We start from the raw sequence: 11900 nt of genomic DNA on the forward strand, positions 1-11900 counted from the left end.
TAAAAAGAAGATCTGTTATGGAAGAGTAAAAATTCTCCCCATACCAGAATGCAGAAATGCATGATATTTGTTATTCAATTATATAAGAAATTTACCCTGGTACCACATTGTTAAAATAGATTAGAGGCAATTTTATATATTTATTCAATCATTCATACACTGAATAAATAAATATACAGGCCTCGTGTGTATAACAATTTGCATTCTAGTGGTCACAAGGACAAATAAGTCACAGTATCTTTAAGAAGCTTATTGTAGTAGTTTGAATTATGTACCTTGATTTAGCCATGTTCTGAATTTCAATCCACGTTCCTGTGGGCATGAACCCATCGTAAATAAGATCTCTTCAAGGTGTTGTTGTAAATTAAGGTATGGTCCAACTGAATGAGGTCGGGTCTGACCAAGAATGTTTTTCTTTCTCTTGACCAGGCTGCCAACCTGCTCCCTGCATGCCCCTACCCATCCCTCACCTTGTCCTGACTACCTTGAAACCAATCTTGCAGAGAAAGACAACTTGGACTGCAGGGGGGTAAAAAAGAAAAAATGACACCTTTAAAACCCACCTATTCTAAATAGGTATCAATTTTGCCCCATCCTCCCCCATCTCTTTTCCTCATATTCTAGCTTTTGTGTTCACGAGGTACTTGCAAAAATCCTGAATAGGCAGTTCTTTATCCTCTTCTGTCTCTCTCCAAGCCTTTACAGACTTCAGGTGGCCTAATTACCACAAAGGAAAGTATTATGAGTCAAATAGTCCTAATCAAAACCTCAGGAAATCCTTCACCCATCTCGGTGGAACCAAACTGTTTGATGAGTAATCTCAGTAAATCACTCACACACCCCAGTGATCAACTTCCCTTACCAACTTCCAGGGCCTGTCCTCCAGCCCACTTCCATCCCTTAAAAAGCTTGCCACCAAAGTTGAGTTCTGCTCTCTCTCCCCTGCTATGGCAGGCCCCTGAATAAAGTCATCCTTGCTTGTTTAACATTGTTTACTACAGTTTTTACTTTGATAGTTTTTAAATCAATTACTGAAGGCCTTAAAAAGAGAAAGAAACCAGAAACCAAACACAAATGTCCAGAGTAGGAAGCCTGAGGCCCATAGCAACCCAGAAGAGAAAGGAGAGAGCATCTTCTTGTGCTGGCAAAGAAAGGAACCCTAATGCCAGCAGTCAAAACCAGAATGTTAAAGACTTTCTGGTGAAAGCATCACCTTGCTGATGCTTTGATTTTGGACCTCTTCTAGCCTCAAAACCATGAGCCAATAAATTCATGTGGTTTAAGCCAGACCAGTTTGTGGTATTTGTCATAGCAGCCTGGCAAAGTAAGGCACTTATGGTGTTGGAAGTCTTCATACTTGTAAAGAAACATGGAGCAATTTGTTATAGGTGCGCCAATAGGATTTTTTATGGGATGAGAGAGGTACAGTGGGGGCATTTGTAATTTTGTTTTGCATGAGGAGAGCATCAAGAAATGTGTAATAGGTGGTAACCAATTGTTCTGGTTTGCTAATGCTGCCATTAAGCAAAATACCAGAAATGGATTGTCTTTTATAAAGGGAATTTATTTGGTTTATGCAGTTACAGTCGTAAGGCCGTAAAGTGTCCAAGGTAAGGCATCAGCAATTGGGTATCTTCATTGGAGGATGGTCATTGGCATGCAGAAAACCTCTGTTAGCTGGGAAGGCATGTGGCTGGCATCTGCTCCAGAGTTCTGGTTTCAAAAGGGCTTTCTCCCAGGGTGTTCCTCTCTAGGCTGCAGCAGTGAGCTCCTTCTGTCTGAGCTTCTTATACAGGATCCCAGTGATTTAATTAAGAGCTATCCTGAATAGGCGGGGTCCATATCTCCATGAAAATTATCCAATCAGATGTTTCACTCACAGTTGATTGAGTCACATCCCCATAGAAACACTCAATCAAAAGATTCCAACCTAATCAATACTAATATGTCTGGCCCCACAAGATTACATCAAAGACCATGTCATTTTGGGGGACATAATACATCCAAGGTGGCATACCAATAGATTAAAATTTGTTAGAAGAGGGAGTGTTTCTGGATAAGATGGCAGAGTGGGGAACCTCAAGATTCAGTTCATCCCCCAGGACAGCTAGAAAATACCAGAAACTGTCTGAGACAACTGTTTGGGGCTCCAGACACCAGAAAATACTGTACACCAGCCAGGGAAGAGTGGAAAGAAGAGACTGTAAACCTGTGGTGAAGAGCTGTGAGTAAAACTCTCCATGCTGTAGAAGCTGATGTCCATCCCCAGTCTTGTGGCATGCTGCAGGACATGTCTGGAAATAAAAGTCCTCTTCCCCAAGAACAGGGGAGGAGCCATGGCTGAGCACCAGTCACTCTTCTTCATTAGAAAACATGGACTGCTGAGTCCCCACTCTGAGGGCAGCTACAGTTTCACCCCAACCAGACAAGAGCTCCTGGCAGGCCCTGTTTCAACCCCTCCCTGGACAGAAGTGGAAATGAAGGGATTTAAAGTCAAAGTGCCCTCTTAGGTCTGTGGGAAACAGTTTGCTGAAGGGTGGCTTGTCCCCAAGAAAATGTGGCAGCATGGCTCAGCACTGTTTGTGGTTTTTGATTAGCAAATTCAGATGGCTGGGTCCCAGATTGTGCTAGGGTTTCAACCCACCCAGGCCAAAAGCTTTTGGCGGCCTCTATTTCAACCTCACCCTGAATGGGGCTGGGTTGATTAAGACTTAAAGGCACAGTACCACCATAGGACTGCAGGTAACAGTTTGCTGAAGAGCATCATTTACTAAGCAAGCTAGGAAAGCACTGATTTGGGAAGCTGTCAAAGAGAAGTTTGGTGTCCTTCCAGGTATCCTCTCCAGAGCACTTTGGAACCAATCTATACCCTGCCTGTGGGTCTTTGTCACTGTTTTGTCTGGGAAATACTAACTTGAGAGAGTCCCCTCTGAGGTGACCCACCTCTCAGAATTTTCCCTCCATTTTAAAACACCTGGAGACAACAAAGGGAGTGTTAAAAAAGAAAAAAAAAGAAAAAAAAAAAAAAAGAAACTATAGAGGCAAATAAAAAACATATGGAACAGATTCCCAGAGATGGAACAGGGGGAAAGGAAGCTTTCTCTTCCAGGTGAAACAGTTGCACAAATGGTGCAATCTCAAAATTGTACCATATATCCAGGGCAAAAATAAGATGAATAAGAACTGAAAAAACCTGATCAAACACAAGCTATTTTAAGGTCTATCATAAGTTGGAATCAAGTGTCAAAGTAGGGCCTTCGCACAAAGCAAATCAAAAAAGTAAAACCTAGCAAAGAGAGAGAAACCAAGAAAATCAGATATGTAGCCACCAGTAAAACATTATAAGCCATATGAAGAAAGAGGAAGATATGGCCCAGTAAAAGGAACAAATTAACCTTCAGAGGAGACAAAGACTTTGGAAAAACTAATCAACAATATTCAAACAAATCTCCTAAATCAGTTCAAGGAGATGAAGGAAAATAAGGCGAAAGAGATAAAAGATATTAAGACAATGGTGAATACAAAGAAGAATTTTAAAAATAAAAAGATAAATAACAGAATTATAGGAATTAAAGTCACAATAGAAGATATTGAAAATACACTAGAGGCATAAACCAGCATATTTGAGCAGGCAGAAGAAAGAGTCAGTGAGCTAGAAGACAGGACAATTGAAATCTCACAGAAAAAAGAAGAGATAGAGAAAAGAATAGGAAAAAAATGAGCAGGGTCTTAGGGATCTGAATGACAGCACAAAGCACACAAATGTATACATCATGGGTGTCCCAGAAGGAAAAGAGAAGGGAAAAGGGAAAGAAAGAATATTTGAGGAAATAGTGGCTCAAAATTTCCCAACTCTTATGAGAGATATAAATATACATGTTCAAAAGTACAATACAATCCAAATAAAATAAATCTGAATTTACCTACTTCAAGATACATTCTAATCAGAATGTCAAATGCCAAAGATGAAGAGAGAATCCTGAAAGCAGCATGAGAAAAACAATTCATCACAGACAGGGAAGAGTAATAAGATTAAGTGCAGATTGCTCATCAGGAACCATGGAGGTCCGAAGGCCATGATATGATACATTTAAAGTACTGAAAGAGAAAAATAGCCTGCCAGAAATTCTTTATCTGGCAAAACTGTCCTTCACAAATGAGGCAGAGTTTAAAATATTCACAGATAAACAGAAACTGAGAGAGTTTGTCAACAAGAGATCTGCCCTAAAAGACGTAATAAAGAAAGGTCTGTGGGTTTAAAGTAAAAGACAGGAGAGAGAGGTTTGGACAGAGTGCAGAAATGAAGATTATCAGTTAGGGTAACTCAAATGGTAAAGAGAGACAAAAAATGAGATATGACATATAAAAAACAAAGGATAAAATGGTGGAAATAAGTACTGCCTATACATTAATAACCTTGAATGTTAATGGATTAAACTTCCCAATCAAAAGACACAGATTGGCAGAATGGATAAAAAAGTATGATCTGTCAATATGCTGTCTATGAGTGACTCACCTTAAATCCAAGGTCACAGAAAGGTTGAAAGTGAAAGGATGGAAAAAGATATTCCATTAAAATAGTAACCAAAAAAGATCTGAGGTAGCTATACAAATATTAGAAAAAATAGACTTTAAATGCAAAACTCTTAAAAGAGACAAAGAGGGCATTATATGTTAATAAAAGAGGCCATCCACTAAGAAGAAATAACAATCATGAATATTTATACACCATGATCAAGTGGGGTTTTTTCTGGCTATGCAAGGGTGGTTCAACACAAGAAAATAAATTAATATAATACCCCACATTGACAAATCAAAGGTGAAAAACCACATGATCATCTTGATTGAAGCAGAAAAGGCATTTGACAAAATCTAGCATCCTTTCTTGATATAAACAATTCCAAAAATAGTAATAAAGGAAATGTCTTCAATATGATAAAGGGCATATATGAAAAACTGACAGCTGACATCTTACTCAGTGGTCAAAGACTGAAAGCTTTCCCTCTAAGATCTGGAACAAGATGAGGATGCTCACTGTCACCACTGTTATTCAACATTGTGTTAGAAGTTCTAGCTAGAACAGTTGGCAAGAAAAAGAAATGAAAGGCATCCAAATTGGAAAGGAAGAAGTAAAATTTTCACCATTTGCAGATCTTATATATATAAAATTCCAAAAAATCTGTGACAAAGATACTAGAGCTAATAAATAAGTTCAGTAAAGTTGCCAGATACAAAATCAACACACATAAATCATTACAGTTTCAATTCACTAATAATGAGCAATCTGAGGAAGAAATCAAGAAAAAAATTCCATTTACAATAGCAACTGAAAGAATAAAGTACCTAGGGATAAATTTGACCAAGGATGGAAAATATCTGTACACAGAATCTACAAAATATTGGTAAAAGAAATAAAAAATACAAAGCTACAGTGGTCAAAACATTACAGGACTGGCATAAAGATAGATACATTTACCCATGAAATTGAATTGATCAGAAATAGGCCCTCACATCTATGGTCAATTGATGTCAATTGATTTTTTTTTTCATTTTACCAAATTTTCATTTTATTTGCCATTTTTGGGTTATTGACAACTGCTGTTATTTAGAAAATTCAAATTGTTATAAGTTTACTTCCTGTCTTTCGATATGTTTAAGTTTTAAAGCTTCTAGTTGTACCAGCAGCTTCCTTGAGGTCATTTTCCACTTTATCCTCTGTCACCAGATCTCTTGTATGAGATATTCAACTTTGAGTTACAAAAGCCTAAATAAAAAGCTTCATTTACCTTTTTTAATTTTTTTATTTTTTTTATTTTTTTTATAATATTATTATGAAATAAGTTCAATCTTACAGGAACAGGTGCAAAAACAGTACAAACCCCATACATAGAACTCCATCATACCCCGACCACCCTCCCCCGATACCCCGATCTATCACCTTTAAGATCCTGTCACACCACCGTCTCTTTCTTTCCCTCCCTCCCTCCCTAACACCTATCATCTATTGCCCTGTCCTCTGAACATACGAAAGCAAGCTGCACATATCTTTGAACAAACAGTATAATTCACATATACCTTTCCCATGAACAAGAACGTTATTTTATGCAATGTCATTAAGTGCAGCTAAGAAGTTCAAGAAATTCAACATTGATATAAAGCTTACATTCTATATTTCCTTTTTTTTCTTTTCTTGTGTCCCATCTGTGTCCCTTTCAGCCTCCTCTCCTCCGACCTCAAATCCCATCCAGGATCATCCTTGGAATTTAATTTTCATCTATTTAGACTGTCTTTTTTATTTTTTTTTTCAATTGTGGAAAGATATATATAGCCTAAATCTTCCTATTCCACCCCTCCCTAGCATTCCATTAGTGGGATTAATCACATTCAGAATGCTGCAATGCTATCACCTTCCGACCGTCCATTTCTAGAAGTTTCCCTTCACCCCAAACAAAAACCCTACTCTCATTCCTTAACTCCCCATTGCCCCTTCCCCCACTTCTTGGAACCCCTACTCTACTTTTCATCTCTATGGTCATATTCTCTGATACTTTCTTTGGTTTACCATGGGGCTTAAATTTAACATCTTAAATCTATAACAATCTTGTTTTTCTTTGATACCAACTTAACTTCAATAGGACACATAAACTGTGTTCCTATACTCTTCCATTCCCCCACCTTTATGTAGTTCTTGTCAAAAATTACATATTTTACATTGAGTCCAAAACCACCGATTTATCATTAGAGTTTATGTATTCTAGATCCTGTAGGAAGTAAATAGTGGAGTTATAAATCAACAATACAGTAGTATTGGTATTTATATTTCCCATGTGATCTTTACTGGAAATCTTTATTTCTTCATGTGGTTTCAGTGAATTGTTTAGTGTCCCTTCCTTTCAGCCTGCTTAGGACTGATCTACTGGTGATGAAGTCCCTCAGCTTTTGATTATCCAGGAATGTTTTCATCTCCCCCTCATTTTTATCCTTCAGGTGTTTGTGAATTCTCCAAGTCTCTGAGAACTCATTTTTTTTATTTTTTATTTTATTGAGGCTTGTTTTTATGTCCCCACATACAGTCCATTCTGGAGAAAGATCTGTGATCACTAGTGAAGAACGTGTGTCCCAGTGACCTGGGAAGTAATATTCTATATATGTCTGTTGAAATTCTCTATATCTCTCTCTCATTTCTTTGTTTCTCTGTCGGTAGGGCTCTCTTTAGTATCTGAAGTAGGGCAGGTCTTTTATTAGCAAACCCTCTCAGCATTTGTTTGTCTGTGAAAAGTTTAAGCTCTCCCTCAAATTTGAAGGAGAGTTTTGCTGGATAAAGTATTCTTGGTTGGAAATTTTTCTCTCTCAGAATTTTAAATATGTCATGCCACTGCCTTCTTACCTCCATGGTCACCACTGAGTAGTCACTACTTAGTCTTATGTTGTTTCCTTTGTATGTGGTGAATTGCTTTTCTCTTGCTGCTTTCAGAACTTGCTCTTTCTCTTCAGTATTTGACAGTCTGATCAGAATATGTCTTGGAGTGGGTTTATTTGGATTTATTCTATTTGGAGTTCACTGGGCATTTATGCTTTGTGTATTTATATTGTGTAGAAGGTTTGGGAAGTTTTCCCCAACAATTTCTTTGAATACTCTTTCTAGACCTTTACCCTTCTCTTCTCCTTCTGGGACACCAATGAGTCTTAAATTTGGACATTTTATTTTATCTATCGCATCCCTGAGATCCATTTCGATTTTTTCAATTTTTTCCCCCATTCTTTCTTTTGTTCTATCATTTTCTGTTCTGTGCTCCTTGAGGAGGCTGAGTTGTTGTTCAGCCTCCTCTAATCTTGTATTATGAGTATCCAGAGTCTTTTTAATTTGGCCTACAGTTTCGTTAATTTCCATAAGATCTTCTATTTTTTTTATTTACTCTTGCAATATCTTCTTTATGCTCTTCTAGGGTCTTCTTTATGTCTTTTATATTCTGTGCCATGCTCTTCTTCAAGTCCTTTATATCCCATGCCATGCTCTCATTGCCTGTCTGTAGTTCTTTGATTAATTGGGCCAAGTATTTTATGTCTTCTGATCTTTTGATCTCAGTGTTTGGGTTCGGGTTCTCTATGTCATCTGGTTTTATCATATGCTTTAAGATTTTCTGTTGTTTTTGGCCTCTTGGCATTTGCTTTACTTGATCTTTAATTTGTTAGAATTGCAGCTTGGTGACATACACTTTCTCTAACTAACCAGCAGATGGTGTCCTTGAGTCACTTATTCCCCTCAAGTCAGTTCTCCCCAACTCTGTGGTGTGTGGGGATCTGATTCTTGTGGGGTCCAATTGGTGCCCTTAATTTGGGTGTGTTGTCGGTGCTGTCTGCCCTCAATGAGGGGCGTGTGCCTGAGCGGTTAGGGTGGAAGGGCAGGTTTAATAATCAAACCTCCCAGGTGTTCCCGGAGATTTAAGGCTGTTCTCTGCCACTGACCCAAAAGTCCTTGGTATTGGTGTAGGTTCCCTGGGATTTCCGAGCGGTTCCCCCCTCCCTGCTGTGCTTTTCCAGGACCTCTGCTGAGGGGGGTAGGGCTGTGCCATGTCACAAGTGAGCACCGGCCTCCAGGGAAGCCCTGGGCCGCCGGGCTGTGTAGGGGCATTCCCAGCCCGCTTCAAAGATGGTTGAATGGGACACGTTAACTTCCCCCTTTCTGCACAGCTCTGCTCTCCCAGCTCCAGGAGAATCAGCCGTGGGTGTATTCAAGGCCACTGCCCATGGCCGATATTGTGTCATGTGAGCAGTGCTGCGGGAAAGACTCCCTGTCAGGCTGGGTTTCTTGGCTCGACTCTGTGCTGTGTGTTCATCCCCGGGCAGGAGTAGCCCTGCCCACTGGGGAGATGGCTGCAAGTCATGCATTTTTTTGTTTTGTTTTGTTTTTTTTCTCTCCTTTTATCTCCCCTTTGCTCCCCTGACCCGAGACAATCAGCAGTGGGTGTGGGAAGGGGTATCCTCCACCCCAGACACCGAGGCGTTAGTCCAGACCACTCCCGTCTTATCTGCATCTGTTCCTGGGCTTCTTTTTTTTTTAAAAAACACCGACCCACCATTTCCCCACACCACAACATGGCCAAGGGACTCAGCTGACTCACCCACTCGTTTCAGAATGCAGACTCCTGGTTTTACCAAACGCACGTTCCCTGTGGCTTTAGCAGACCTTGTCCAGCTGGTGCTACTCTGGAAGTGGTGTTCTGTGTCACTTTCTGTTTTTTATCTAGTGTTTTCCACGGAGGTGATTTTTGCTCTGTCTCACCTAGCCGCCATCTTAGGTCTCTCTTCATTTACCTTTTAATTTATAAAACTCCATTAAAAAGAAAAGAAATCCACCTAATTTTTAGGCAAGTCCAAAAAAAAAAAAAAAAAAAACAAAACACTTTTATGGGAATAAAGATCCTTCAAAGTTTTTAATTCCTCTATTAAAGTTTTATTTTGCAACTCGATTTTCCAGGCATTTCACATATTCTTTCTTCTTTCTGTGACATTCTGGAGCAGCCTCTCTGTTTTTCATTAACCTTATTTCTCTTTTCCATTGAGAGTCATCTGTCTTAATTGTCTGAGATGTAAGATTCACAGGTTATGTCATTACCACAGTTTGTGGCAGCGAAGTAGCGGTCGGTGTGGTACAGATCTGATATGTCTGCATATCTCCTGATGCATCTGTACAAGCACCTGGTTTCTGGGCACAAGTATTTTCTGTCCATCAGAGGTCTGTGCATACTGGAGAACTGTTGTTGTACTTTGCTGAGAACTGCTTGAATTTGTCATGGTTAATGTTCAAAGTCCCTGTACCCCATCTGTGCCTGGACTGGCCAGCTGTAAGGCTCCATTTGGGGCAATGGCAATGTACTGGCCAGTGCTAGTATGATAGATGGGAGTTGGAACAGACATAGAAGTGACAGTAGAGACTCCAGGGTTTTCATAATGGCAATCTCAACTCCATTTGATATCTCTCAGCCACTGAAACTATTTTCATTTCTCTTTCCCCTTTTGTTCAGAAGGCTTTCTTGATCCTACAATGCTGGGTCCAGGCTCATCCCCAGTAGTCACTTCCCACTTTGCCAGGGAGATTCTCACCCCTGGGAGCCATGTCCCACTTAGGGAGGAGGGCAGTGAGTTTACCTGCTGAGTTGGCTTAGAGAGAGAGGCCACCTCTGAGCAATGAAAGAGATTCTCTGGGGGCGACTCTTAGGCATAATTATAAGTAGGCTAAGCCTCTCCTTTGCAGTAACAAGCTTCATAAGGGCAAACTCCAATACCAAGGGCTTAGCCTACTAAACTGGTAGTCCACAATGCTTGTGAGAATAAGGATTACAGCTGGGTAAGTTTAATATTTCCACATTTCCCCCCAGTCCCTCAAGGGGCTTTGCAAATACATTTTATTCTTTGCCCACATTATTCTGGGATATATTGGGGCTTCACACTATCCTGTACAAACCAACCAGATCTCACTCCCTGTTCAAGGCTCCATGTGATTATGGTGTTTGAGTAAACTGACCACACAAGTTAAATTATATAGTGTACTACAGAAAATATAGATTTTGCGCCAAATCAACATCACTTCCTTTGGTCCCACACAGAAGCCAAAGTTTTAAAACACAGTTAATATCATCCTTTACACTTTAGTCTGATCTACCCCAGTCTCAACCAAGTCCATTTTGTTCATATCTCCAATTGAAGTTTGATCTCCTTTTCAGCCTCTCTAACAGTAGCTGCATGGGGCAATGTCGACACTCACAGTTGCCAAATTCTGGCTCCGAGTCCCAGGCACACACAGACACCTGAAGCTCTAGAAACTGACCAGGTCACGTCTCAGAATTTAGAAGTAACTGTTAACAACTCATGAATAGATGTGACTGTTGTAAGAGCTTATAATATACGAAGCTTTACAAGACTTCCCTTGATAACCCATGCTCCCAGATTCAGTTCTCAGATTTTGCACGTTATTGTTAGTCTATATTAGTGAGGCAATATAATGTTTGTCTTTCCTTTCTAGCTTAGAAAACTAGGAACACAGCATGATGGACTTCAAATGACAAAATATAAAGTAAACTACAAAGTATGGATTAAAACTAAAGTTAATTACAATTTATATCTTGGTGAATTTAACCAATATATTGGTTAACTATTGCTTTGTAACAAAAAAAATCCTAATGCCTAGTAGTTTACAAAATATGTTTTTTTAAAAAAAGATTATTACCTTTCTTGCTTCTGTGAGTTGCCTGGGCTCAGATGGGCAGTTCTCACTGAGGATCTCCTGTGTGATTGCAGTCAGAAGTCCACTGGGGTTGTAGTCACCTGAAAGCTCAGCAAGGCTATAAAGCTAAGACGGCTTATTCCCATTGTTGGCATTTAATGCTAGCTATTAGCTTTGCATTCAATTTAGGATGTCACCTGCAGCCTTTGAATGTGACTTCTGCATGTGGTTTGGGATTTTCACAGCATGGCAGCTGAGTTTGGAGAGAGAACACTCCAAGAGTTAGCATTCTTTTAAAACCCAGACTGATGATTCAAGGCTTTTTATAATCAAACTTCTGAAGTCCTACAACATTTTATTGGTTAAGCCAGTCACTAAGGTCAGTTCAGATACAAAAGGAGAGCAATTACAATTCTCACAGGTAAGGGTTTCAAAGAATTTGAAGCCTTCTTTATTCTGCCCCATGACCACAAATTTATTTGTATTATTCCTGTATGCAAAACACACTCACCCCTTCTCAAGACCCCCAAAAAGTCTCTTCCTATTACAGCATCAGTCTCAGAGTCTGAATCAAGGTCTGAGGTCTTGTCATCTAAATCAAATCTAGATCTGGATGAGGCCCCTCTGTACGGTCCTTGAGTAAAGTTCCTTTAACTTGAAGTGCTTTAAACTACAG

General features: G+C 39.6%; 1 pseudogene; it reads right to left on the reverse strand.

Moving 5' to 3' along the window:
- Positions 1-613: 613 nt before the first annotated feature.
- Positions 614-11689, reverse strand: LOC119537254 (annotated as a pseudogene).
- Between the last annotated feature and the right edge of the window lie 211 nt (positions 11690-11900).

Source organism: Choloepus didactylus, chromosome 6, assembly GCF_015220235.1.
Source record: "Choloepus didactylus isolate mChoDid1 chromosome 6, mChoDid1.pri, whole genome shotgun sequence".
Taxonomy (NCBI): domain Eukaryota; kingdom Metazoa; phylum Chordata; class Mammalia; order Pilosa; family Megalonychidae; genus Choloepus; species Choloepus didactylus.